Source organism: Centrocercus urophasianus, unplaced genomic scaffold, assembly GCF_019232065.1.
Source record: "Centrocercus urophasianus isolate 14NV4802_14NV808 unplaced genomic scaffold, USGS_Curo_1.0 seq_17, whole genome shotgun sequence".
NCBI classification, from domain to species: Eukaryota; Metazoa; Chordata; class Aves; order Galliformes; family Phasianidae; genus Centrocercus; species Centrocercus urophasianus.
In genome coordinates, this window is record NW_024884722.1 from 32,986,114 (window position 1) to 32,998,808 (window position 12,695).

General features: G+C 37.7%; 1 protein-coding gene across 2 annotated transcripts in view; it reads left to right on the top strand.

Annotated features, from left to right (window-relative positions):
• Window positions 1-12,695, top strand: part of PCDH15 (protocadherin related 15) — a 643,190-nt gene that overhangs the window by 117,428 nt on the left and 513,067 nt on the right. For both annotated transcript variants that reach the window (XM_042818673.1, XM_042818671.1), the window contains exon 3: window positions 7,380-7,458. The gene's annotated coding sequence lies outside the window, so the exon portion shown is untranslated. The remainder of the gene's footprint in view (window positions 1-7,379; window positions 7,459-12,695) is intronic.

Below are 12,695 nucleotides of genomic sequence, written 5' to 3' on the forward strand. Positions count from 1 at the left end.
AGGAAAGAAATGCAGCAAGCTGAATGCTTCCAAGTGTATCTCTCCCAGAGCTGCTCCCTGGTGTTAGTCTTGTGCGTCTGTCTTAGTGGATGATCAAATGTTAGTCTTTACATCACGCTAGAACAAGAAGCACCAGTTATTCCAGGAGGTAGCTACCAGTTTTATCCCTGACCACACGCACTCCAGTGCTCTCCTCATTTTAAAGCAGAGGCAGGTTTGAAGCTGACCTGGGAAGCACAGTAGGCTTTTGAAATCTTGCTAGGCTAACTGTGGGGCCAGAACTGAGAGGAAGTGTTATTTCAGTAGCTCAGAACAAATAAGGACAAAGGAGCAACTAAAAATTGTACCAGAAGTCTCACATAGCGTTAGAAAATCCTGTTGTCTTCGCTTCTGCTTTGCATTTCCTTCATTATTCGTACACTTGTGTGTCTGTGAGTACAGAAAAATGGAGCTCAGATTATAACTGAAATCTCAATGTTGTGTCTATCGAAACCTCTTCCATGATCCTCTCCCCCCTCCTCCATCCTTTTGACTTCTCTGACTATGTTACCCCCTTTCTTGCTTTAACTGAAGTAATGGGAATGGAACAGTCTGAAATGACTTCTGCAGGTGTTTATGTGAGCCAGGAACTTCTGGTGATGGGTAGCAGCCAAGTTTCTTGGGAGCACGTTTACTTCCATAGCCATCGCTGGAGTTCCTTATCCACTGAGTGTGCTGCAGGATCTGATCTGCTGTGTGGGAAAGGAAATATTTGCTCTTTAGATCTGTAACTCTGTAAATACATTAGAATTTATTATTTGCAGTGATTTATGAGATATGCCTCATATATTATCTGGATCTTCAGAGATCCTTGAGTGTTTGTGGCTAAGTACTTGGTTATAGGACCATGCCTGTGATTATGTTAGTCTCATAGTTGTTTTTTTTTTCCCATGTTTGTGTGAAATTTAGGAAGATTTGCATCTAACTTGTATAATTAAAAAGTCAGGTACTAAATTTAGTCTGCATCATGCTGAAAAATTAATTCCAGAGAGTCCTCTCTAATAATGGGGGAATACTTGCATGATTAGATAGCTTCAGCTCAGAGGAAAAACCCTTTAATTAGCTTGGAGAAGATAAGTTGCTTGTCTGAGTCATTGCATGGAATTTTGACTATTTGTCTTTGGCTATTTGTCTTTGGCTGCAGGTGCCACTAATGCTGAAAAACAATTGTTGTGGAAAACCTTCAGAAAGCATTTTCCCTAAGACAAAATATTATTCCCTAACTGAAGTGGTTTTTTTTTGATAATTTTAGTATTTAATTATCTTAATAGGCAATTGAATGTTAAAATTGCCTTTCTTAGTAGTAATGGTTAATCTGCCTTCTGTGTACCTGTTCTCAGAAGAGATGTCCTAGTTCTCCACGTTACTTGGTTGGTAACAATGGAAATTAGTGATTTCAGGTACAGTATTGGCCATTGAGAGCAGCCTCTGCAGATCTTTTGCTTCAGTGTTTGTTTCCCACTAGTGTTATTTTATACCGAATATCATATCACCACTTCAGTGGCATTCTTCTATCCTTGCAGTCTCTTGAAAGTCAGATTCTGTTTAAGGAATTCAAACAAATAGGCGTCTTTATACTGTGGGCTTTTTTTCGTTCCTTTAAAAACAGTGGAAGCAAGGTAGGAATCCTCATCAATTCAAAGTTTCCTGTCAAGTTTTTATACACTGCTGAGAACATAAATCAGTTGAAAATGTATAATTCAGAAATCATTGCTACTTAAAGGAATATATATCGTTTATATGGGCTAAACATGAAAAACTCTGAGGGAAGGAAAGATGCTGCCTTTGGAAAGGCTTGATTAGATACGTGGGGTTGCAGTACAATGTGTTTTGTAAGATCAGCATGTACAACAATGAGTTTTACAAATACCTTCAGTCAACCTTAAAGCAGACTAGATCTTTAACTTTCTTAAAGTATTCTGGTAACGTAGACGTGATGCTAATCTTGTTTTTCTCTCTGCCTTTTTATCCTACTTATTTATTTATTTATACAGTAAAAGAGAGTGATAGCTATACTTACTGTGTATGACTCTTATGCATATCGCAGTTTACTTTTTAACTGTATGCTCTTTGAATTCAGAAAGATAAATAGAGGCCAGTGAGAAGAGCAAAGAAGAAAGTAGAGTGACTGATTTTAAGACACTTACATCCAGGCCTTAGAAGTGAGTTCATGGAAAACAGAAGAGCTTCAGGGACATTCCTTTCCAGGAATACACTGCTGATGCACCAGCTTTTGTGCCAAGGGCAGAGTAAACAGGTTCAAACTACACGTCAGTACACGTCAGGCCTGCATGCGAGCATTGGCAGTGGTGAAAGCTGCCAATATTTCTTTTGCCAACTCCTGACCTTTTGGTAGGCTGTATAAATTTGGTGCCTATTTGTCCTCTGTTGTACTGCTTAAGCTCTCATCTGACAGATGTGCTAGCATCAACAGAGTTAATGCTACTCTGAGCAAGGCCATGAGAAATAGGAATAATTTTCCCAGGTGATTCTTAGCAATCTCTGGGAAGTGTCTTTGCCCTCAACCAGGGCTTTGGACACTGTGAATTGTATGTAGAAGCACCGTGCATCAGGCAGACACGTGACAGAATGTTTAAATTACAGGGTAGTTCTCCCTACACTCAGTAGAAGCATCCTGGAGTCATCTCTGTACCTTCAGGTCTTGGCAAGTCCAGCTTTCAACACAGTGTAACTAGTATTCGGGGGATGATTATTTGGCCTTTTATATTTCATACCCGGTGAAGGGATGAATCTTATGTACTGCCTCAAGAACTGGCTGTTCCATGTGGGGATATATATATTCATGGAGTTCTGAGAAAGACTTATTCATTGCTGCTGCTCTAACAGCACTGATTTCTTGTATTCAAGCAATAGGGTTATCTTCAGTGATGAAAGGGAAGCCACGTGAACTAGACTTAGATGATGTAAAAGATAGCTTCTTCTCTGATTTTTCTAATGGAATGCGCAGTGAGAAAAAAAAAATATTGTAAGATGTTTCACTCCCTCCTCCTCTTTTTTTAACTTCACTTTTTTTAGGCCATCTTGAATAAAAATAACCTTCTTCACAAATCTGTGAGCAACAGGGGTTTTCTTGAGTTTTAGAGACAGTTATCTTAATGTTTATATTTGTGTAATGCTTTAGAGTCACCATAATTTAGGTAGATAGTTCAAGAATAGAAAGTAGAAAACCAAATAATTTCTCTGTACTCTGTTAAGTGATGCTGACTTGGAGGGATTTGTTTTATTAATTTCTATATTGGTTTATTTACCCAAAGCCTTTGAAATTCTTATTGTAGCTATAAAATGAATATCTTTTTCTGTAGTTCGTCCTTGTCAGAGCATAGTAAGTGTTAATTTCTTCAAGAAAATTTTTGCTGTTTTCCTCATCTGACTCCCAAGAGATGTTCTTTTTTCCTACTATTTGTCTCTTTGGAAGGAGTAAGGATCTTCAAGGTTGCAGGCAAGTCTGTGTTATCTGTTCCCATAACTTTTGCAGCATTAGCTTAGAATAAAATATTTATTTCACAGCAAAAAATCAACTGAAATTCTAAAAGTCATAGAACCATAGGATGGCCTGGGTTGAAAAGGACCACAATGATGATCTGGTTCCAACCCCCTGCTGTGTGCAGGGTCATCAACCACCAGACAAGGCTGCCCAGAGCCACTTCCAGCCTGGCCTTGAATTCCTCCAGGGATGGGGTATCCACAACCAAAAATGAGGCAACGCTTACATGCATCTTATTCCTAAATTAATAAGGAATCTTTTTCTGAAAAGTGAAAAACAACTTCAAACTAAAACCACATAGTGAAATGGTGGCATCTGTTCTTGAATCTGTGAAGAAGTGATTTGTCTTTTTTTTTTTTTTTTTTTTTTTTTTTGTCACCATGAAAGGAACCTCTTTCTTAAAGCATTCGAAGGAGAAGCTAGCCTAATATAGTTGCTTACAGTTGAATCTCATTCTGTATAGTCATTAAAATGGATGACTTTACCTTTTTATTTCTTTTGGAAAGCAGCAGTGCAGATTTCCCCTGAATTCATCAAAACATGGCCATATCTGAAGCAAATAAATGAGAGTTGAAGGTCAGAGTGTCAATTCTGCTGGAGTAATGACATTTGTAAGAACTGCATCTTGCCAGCATTTGGCCTTTCAGTTAGGCAAGATGCTATGAAGAAAGCAAAAAATTGCCCAAATAAGTGAGCATTTTCTCTGCTTGGATTCATAGTTTTGTTTTGTTTTGCTTTCAAGGTTTAAATCAGAATACATGAAAATGTATCAGACTTAGAATGCAATGTTTTGAAAGAAGTAATACTAGGAAGGAGATTTAACTGTTACTTATATCTAATTCTGTTTCTTTTATCATGAACATTCAGTCTGGCCAACCGAAGACTACGATTTTCTGTGGATGTTAGATGGGTAATCTGTACTCTGTTGTACATACAGAAGACTTTCAGCAGTCATTGAAAGACTGCTGGTCACCTGAATGGGCTGAATCTTTTCTTCTGTCATGAACTCAAGTTATGGTCATCTCCTCACTGATTTTTGAAGAGAAAAATCAAAGAAAAATTCCTCAGCTGAAATGTGGGGGAACGGTGTTAAGTGCTGTCTAACAGATAGTGAGTGAAATCAGATACTGAAAATAAATTTGTTTCCTGTTGCTTTGTTTTTGCAATTAAATTGCAGCAGCTTATGCAAAGCGTTACTTCTAATAAGCTTAAAAATAAGGTCAGTGTGTCTGCAGGCAGCTGAACATATCATAGCTCATGTTTCTCTTTTGCTGTGGAGGCTAAAAATCAGTAGGTATAAAGTAGAGTTCTTGGGTTTTTATGAAGTGCACTGAGAACCCATGCATAAGACATACGTGATCCCAGTTGTCCACAGGCAGGCTCTCCTTTTGCATGTAGAGCCAGCTGGCAGAGAATGAATGTAACATACTAGGGAGAGAGTGAAGCAAATGCTTTGTGGGTGAGCAGGGCAGAATTGAAAGGTGTGTGATTTGACACCTTCTGAAGAGTAGGAAATTCCTGCTCCTGCATTTTGTGGACGTAGAAGGATGAACTGAAGAGAGTACTCAGGGGAAATCAAGGAAGCCCAAAATAGGGATCTGTTGTGCACCAAGCTGTGGTAACTTAGCTCTGGATGTTGTTGATGTATGCAGAAAATGAAAGTGGAGTTAGAGGACTGAATTCTCATCTGATGTTAGACTTATCCAGAGTTGGAGATCACCATGGCCCAGTTGTGTGTGGAATTTGAGGAATTTGACTATGGGTATAGGAAATTTATGCCTGGACTGAATGACAACAAAAGGTCTTTCCCATAACTTAGTGTAGTTGATGTAGGGTTTGATCCTTTTGGGTCCCTTCTAACCTGGGATATTCTACTGCTTATATGATTCTAATGACATTATTTGTCTGTATCCTGCTGTCACATTGAGCTGTATGCAGAAAATATTCCTGCCTAAGGATAGCCACACCGTTTTCCCTTGGGTATTCAGCCTTTTCACCTCTGAAAGTCCATGCCTCAACTAAAAGTGCCTTGTTCCTTTTCTTCTGCAGATATATTGCTCTTTTCTCTGTAAAGGAAATTTCTGTCAGTGAATAATCTGGGAATCTCTTTTTGATAATAAATGAAAGATTCCAAAAACCCTTGACTACGCTTGACTAACCAAGATAATTGTAATGCTTATCCTGTAACATCGTGTGCCACCTATGAACAGTAGAACCTTGTGCTTCTACGTGTATTTTGAGAAGAATGATATCAAGTGATACCATCAGGGTATGGTGGATGTACAGCTGTCTATTGGTTTTGCTTGCAAGATGAAGTATAAAAAAAAAAAAAAATCCAAGATGAAGCAAACGTTCAAATTATGCATTTCACCTGATCTTTATTAGTACGCTTCAATGTATATATTTCTATTATAGAGTACTAATAGTAATTTTACTAGTAGAGATGAAATTTGATCAGGGGAAAGTTTAGAAAGCTTGCTTGCTAGCAAAACGAGAGAAAAAAAACACACAGTGCAGCAAGAATTGTTATAAGTTTCAGATTTGTTCTCTATGACATTATTTTTAAACCTACATTTGTATCAGAAGGTAATAGGATGATAGCAAAATTAGAGATGATTAGGTGAAGTGCAGTGCCAGTTATGGAAAATTCAGAAATAACTCCAGATGCAGTAATCAATTTGATTATATTAATATGAAATATTTGCATATTGTGAAAAATAAATGTAAATTCAGAATGTTATTTAAACTCTCAGTAATTAGATAATTGATAATTGTCTAATCCAACCAAAAAGCTGTGATGTAGGAAGAAACTGATGTGTGGTGGGCCTCTGAGCCTAGGGAGAGTAACTAAGAACATGCTGTGTTATGTTAAGCTTGTGTTAATAGAGATTCCAGTCCATATGGATGACTTCTTGCACTTTGTCTGCATAACCCATGACAACAGAGGAAGAAATTATTTCCAAGAGTGTTATATAAAGTTAAATGTTGAAATCTTATGATATCTAGGTATGTGCAAATATGTTTGACACAGGTGTATGTTTGACTTACAGATCTTATGTGCTTGCTTATTTAATGCCAGCCTCTTTATAAATATGATCGTGATGTTTCAGAGTATAGGAGTGTAAGAGTAGCACAGTGTTCTTACTCTCTTTGCTCTGCTTTTTCATTGCAACTGCAGTCTTAAGAAAAAAACACGTAAACAAGCAGATGTTCTTCAGATATTGAAATTCTCGTATTTTGATCCTCATTTCAAAATCTGCTGAGTTGGATTCACGTATCTTCTTGTTCTGTGTGTGCAGTGCTGTTTAATTCAATCTGGGTTACTACAACATTAACTATTATCTGCGTTTGAATGTATGAAAAATGGAACAAATAGAATTATGACAGTGATTTATTGATTTATTTTTGAAATCATACACAAGCACAAGTAACCATCAATCTGTTGGCGTAGCAGTTTGAAGATTTATTGAGCCTGCTTACTGAAAACCTTGGATGTACTCGTGTTACCAAGTGCATCTTTATCAGTGCTATAGGAGTGACTTAGGTGAGCTGGTTTTATTAGCATTGTGGCCAATTAATTTCAGTAAACACATTCTTAGGTTTTTTCCTCTCAGGCTGACATCAGGGCTGTTACTTAAGAGGTAGAGGGTAGAAAATGTTCTGGTTGTAAATCAAGCAGATTCTTCACCGAGAAGGCTTTGATTCATGAATATGAAATTAACTTTTGCAAAGTTGCTCTAATTTATCTTAAGAACAGGAATTTTGAAGAAAAAGAATTCACATTGTCCCCTCAAGGCAAAAGACTGATGTAGTATCAATCTACTGTGTTTTCTAGGAAGATGGGAATATAATTCAGCAGATACTTCTGGAGCAGCTGTTGTTCATCTGGCTGTCAGAGGAACCAGGAAAAAAAGGTAATTTTTTATTTATTTATTTATTTTTTTTAAGTGTGTTTTAAAGTTAGATGTTGTTTGTTTTTCCTCCTCTGGCTTAATAAAACATACATGCACATCAAGACTTTACGTGGAGGATTGTTGAACAGACAAAATAGATAAGAAAAGATTAAGTAATGTAAGTAGTATGCTGTAATATTCAAGAAAGATAGTGGAGTAGTTTATTCAAGTGTGAAGTTCCTGAGATGTGTTTAAAAAAGAAGGAAAAACAACCCTAAAAAACTGAAAAACTGTTTTTCCTTTTTTTTTTTTTTTTCTTATGCATGTACAAAAAAAATATTTGTACTATCTGGGCTAGATTTATTATTCTCCATTGATTGTCTCATTCTGTTGGAGCACATTTCTTGCAGTAAAGTAGCAGAGCTGTCACATCTATCATGATGCGTCAGAGATCTGTCAGGCCGGTGGCTTTTTTGGAAGTTTGCCTTTTCAGAAAAATGTAGCTGAGCGTTATAGGCAGAAGTTTGACATTTTCAAGATGAAAATCAATCTTCTTTTATGTGGTGTTTCTCAAACAAAACTTGTGCTGTGATTGCACAAGTAATGGTTTAATATGTTTGAGGGTAAGCTACCTATGCTGAATACTTTGGGTAACAGACTCAACATATTCTGTAATGAACATAAATTGCAACAAGAAACAAGAGGCAGTCAAGGCAGATGGCAAATCACACCTTCATCTGCTGCTGTTATGAATGTGAATGTAAGGTCAGGAGTTTACCTTTTCTTCTGGAGTTAGTTAAGAGCTAACGTGAAAATTAATCATGTTGCAAACTACTAGTTTTCTCCTGTGTATAGAATAAAAGAAGCAAGAGCTGTTAAAGTCAATTGCTAAGAGCAGAACAAATGATGCAATTGCCTGAATATACTGGAGGAGGGCCTGAGTGAAGCATTTCTGAAACTGATGGATATTGTACTTGAAAATTAATCTCAAAATGGTCAAAAGCATTATATAATAACAAAACATCTTGTGAGAGGAGGAACTGTATGCCAGCACAGGTAATTGCCAACTTGGTTAATATTTGGGTTTGTTATTATACATTATGTTGTTAATAAAGGCAAGCTGCAGATAAAGGTCATCGTGGTTGAGAGAACTGTCTACAAACAACAGAAATCAGGGAAAAGCAACAAGGAGCCATAAACAGGGAAGCACCAGTAGTAGTAGGATGCTGGGAGAGCTCTGGTAAAAAATGTTTGATCTAGGTTGCTGCCTTGGGAAAGTGATTGGAAATACCTAATGAAGGGATGGTCTTGCTCTGTAGTTAGTCACATTCAGGGTAATCGTCCTCATAAAAATAAATAGATAAATGTTTTGATTCTCAGTTTTCCCCTCTCAGCAGACACAGCTGAGAAAATTGCTTAGTAGTTGCTGTTAATTCTAGTGTGTAAGTATGTTGGCTGAAGAACCAACTCCCTGTGTGTTTGTACCTAGTGGTGGTTTTCAACTCTCTTTTGTTCTTTTTGGAACAGTACCTTTGGCTCAGAGGCATGGTATGACAAAATAATATTAAAATGGTCAAGAACCATTCAGAAAAAAAAAAAAAGATAAAGCAATAGAATGTAACAGTGCAGAGGTCAGATTTACTGTAATGAGTCATAATTGCAGGCGTGATTTGAGTGAATGTTCTCCACCTGTAAAACTAAAACACAGTTAATATGAATGTTGCATTGAATTAAAATTGTCTCTGAAAATTAATGGGTATTTGAATTCACATAAATAACCTCAGCATAATGATCCAAAAATGGACATTTTGGAAGAGACAGGCACAAGTGAGGTACAGTACACTGAGTTATTAAACTTCTGTTTTTAAATCCACTGAGTCCAGGCAGTCATTTCACAAAATGAATTTAAATCTCATCAAATGGCAAGACCTGCTACCATATAGCTGTACTGATTTTATGTTGAGAAACGTGTTTTTTACCTGCCTGCATAACTCATAACTCACAAAGAGTTGTATTTAAATATTTCTAAAAATCGGTTTAATCTAATTGGCCATCCTAAAAGATACATATTTATTGAAATGTATTCCACTGTGTAAATATAGAGAATTTTGTTTTTCAAGAGCCTTAGGAAGTTGTTTTTGGTGGTACCCTCTGTGCTGTGTTACGTGGTATCATTATTCTTGTAACAGTACCTCTTTAAATCACACATTTTATCAGTGGAATACATACTAATTTTCCATGCAAATGATATATAATGAAATAGTGGCACCATTTTGTTAATGAGTTTAGTAATGCATGAGATGGGTAATTAGGGGAGGAATGGTTTTGTACCTTTAAGTTCCCAACAATTAATAGATCCACTTAGGACAACAGCGAAACTCCCTACAGCGCTCGTACCATCTTTGATTTAAGTAAGCTGATACCCAAGTTTGACTGATAATTTCTTGGCCCTGTAGTCAGTAATAAAAAGAAACTGGAGGAAAAGAGATATTAGCTATCCCTGAGCTATAAAGGCACTCAGAGTAAAAAAAAAAAAAATACGTTTTGTGGTAGACACCATTAACACAGATTGCCTTCAGCCCATTAAGCCTCATCAGTGCAATGTTTTAAACAAGTGTTTGTTTCTAAGAGCTGGAGAAGCTGAAGAATTCAAAACCACCTTAGTTTTAAGATTTCTGAGCCTTAATAAAATGAAACTTGGTCTTAATTTTATGTCTCCATTCATGCAGGAAATTAGGGGACTAACTTCTTACTGCATAACTCTGGTTTTTGAAGCTTTAGGCTCAATTTGGCAGACTCTATTGCTCAAATTAGTTCCTAAATGAGTTACTTGTTTCTGAAGTATAACCGATAGCAACTTGGATAGAAAATACTTATCATATGAACATGTTTCTCATTTGCAGAAGTAATTATATGATGGTTGCTCTCGTCAAGATGCATATTTGCTCATAAATTTAAAGCTAATAAGTTACTGAGTTTCTCTGTGCAATATGTCATTAACTATGGTCTTTCTTCTCTAATCATAAGCTGCACATTTTATACTGTTTTGGACTAGAATGGACCCAAACATCATTTAACTGTTGTGTGTCGCACCAGTGAAAAGTCTGGATGAAGATTGATGTTGTTGTTAACATGTCTGCCTTTTAATGGTTGTTTAATTGTTATGAAATGATGTTTTCAAGTGAAGCCTTGGTAAAGCTAGACTGAGAAATGATTTTGTGGCATTGCAGTCTTGGTGGGGATCTTACAGAGTCATGGCCGGTCCAGCCTGAAGTCAGGTTGGGAGGAATCACTTTAAGCACACAAATTGGCTTGGAAATAAGGCATGAAATGGCTTGTCAAACTTGCAGTTGCTGTTCGTTGTGCCAGTAAGCTCATGCTTTGAGCCAAAATCCAACCTGTTGAAGTCACACAGTTTGGTGGTGGTTGGTTGTCATTTTACAGTGTTGGCTGAAGTGATATCAGCACTGTTAATAGTCACGTATTCTGTGTGCCCGTGTGGTGTGTCAACTTCATCTGATGCTCACAAAGGTTGAACATTGATGCTTTTGTTGCTTGTGTGTATAGTGCACTTGAGATGCTGTCTAGTGCCATACTTAGATCCCAGTCAGAGCATTTAAAGGGATCTAGATAGGCCTTCTCATTACTGTGATTTTCTCAGAGATGACTGAAATGCTTCTAAACACCGAATAAAGTCAGGTCTAGATATACCAGAAGCTCGAATGCTTATCTTTTTAGATACAACAGAACTATGGATGATATCTATGCATCTTTCCTCCTAATCCCTTTGACCTGCAGGATGTGTCCTTGATTTCAGCCAACACAGCAATTTGATGAGAAAGTCCCTGTGTTTTCCTGGGGGCTTCATTTGTAGAGTTATAAGAAAGCTCAAGGTCCATGACAGAGTCTGTGCCATAAAACCCCTTCTCAAATTGCTGCATCATAATTGTCAAGTTCAGAAGAAATTATCATTAAGAGAATGTGTTTAATGTGCAGATAAATAAATGCACAAATGTATTCCCCATCTGCTGTTCATTTTGATACTGAAACTAAAATAATGACGTTGAAAATTGATTTCAGCTTTTCCATTAGTAAACTAATTGGAATATTCTGCACACAGTTAATTTTAATTTCTTCTGAAATGTCTTTTGACGTTTATGGGTTGTTTGAGCGATTGTTTATGTGATGTGAAAATTAATATTTGCCACATTTTGACATTGTGATCAGAAGTCTGTTTTCCAGTGTGCCTGAGTGGTAGAAATGAAAAGGAAACAGCAGTGGCTGCATCACAAAGGCTGTATTGGCAGTAGGTGCTTTTGTCTGTGTGCTGATCCTGTGGTTGGTATGTCCTAATCTGCAATAACAAATAGAAGAAAAACACAGGATAAAAAGTTGTTTTGCCCATTTGGTTTGATAGGCATTGTTTAGCTAAGGGGTTTGGATTTTTCAGTGTCAGCATTAGCCATCTGAATTTATTCAGCTGAACAAGATAGTTAAGGTTTCAGGGTGGCCCACCTCCTTCAGCGTATTTCTTTAACTAATAGAGTGTAATTAAGTTAAGCTGGAGGGTACTAATAGGTCCAAGCAAGAACATTTTGATGTCAGGGCAGACTTCAGTGCCAGCTGGATAAGGAATTGTCTGGATGGTTGCACTCAGAGAGTGGTGGTCAATGGCTCAATGTCCAAGTAGAATCTGGCGATGAGTGACATTCCTCAGGGATTGGTGCTGAGACCAGTGTTACTTAAAACCTTTGTAGTCAACGTGGACAGTGGAATCAAGTGCACCCTCAGCAGACTACACCAAGCTGAGTGGTGCAGTTGTCACACTAGAAGGAAGAGAGGCCATCAGGAGGGACCTGGACAGGCTTGAGAGGTGGGCTCGTGCCAACCTCATGAAGTTCAACAAAGCCAAGTGCAATGTCCTGCATCTGGGTTGGTGCAATTCAAAGCACAGATACGGATTGGGTAGAGAATGGCTTAAGATGAGCCCTGAGGAGAAGGATTTGGGAGTGTTGATCAATGAAAGATTCAGCGTAAGCTGGCAATGTGCACTTGCAGGCCAGAAGGCCAACCGCATCTTGGGTTGCATCAAGAGAAGCGTGACCAGCAGTTTGAGGTAATTCTGCCCCTCTACTCTGCTCTCATGAGACCCTATCTGGAGTACTGTGTCCAGTTCTGGAGCCCCCAGTGCAGGAAGGATGTGGATTTGTTGGAGCAGGTCCAGAGAAGGGCCACAAAAATGATCAGAAGGCTGGAGC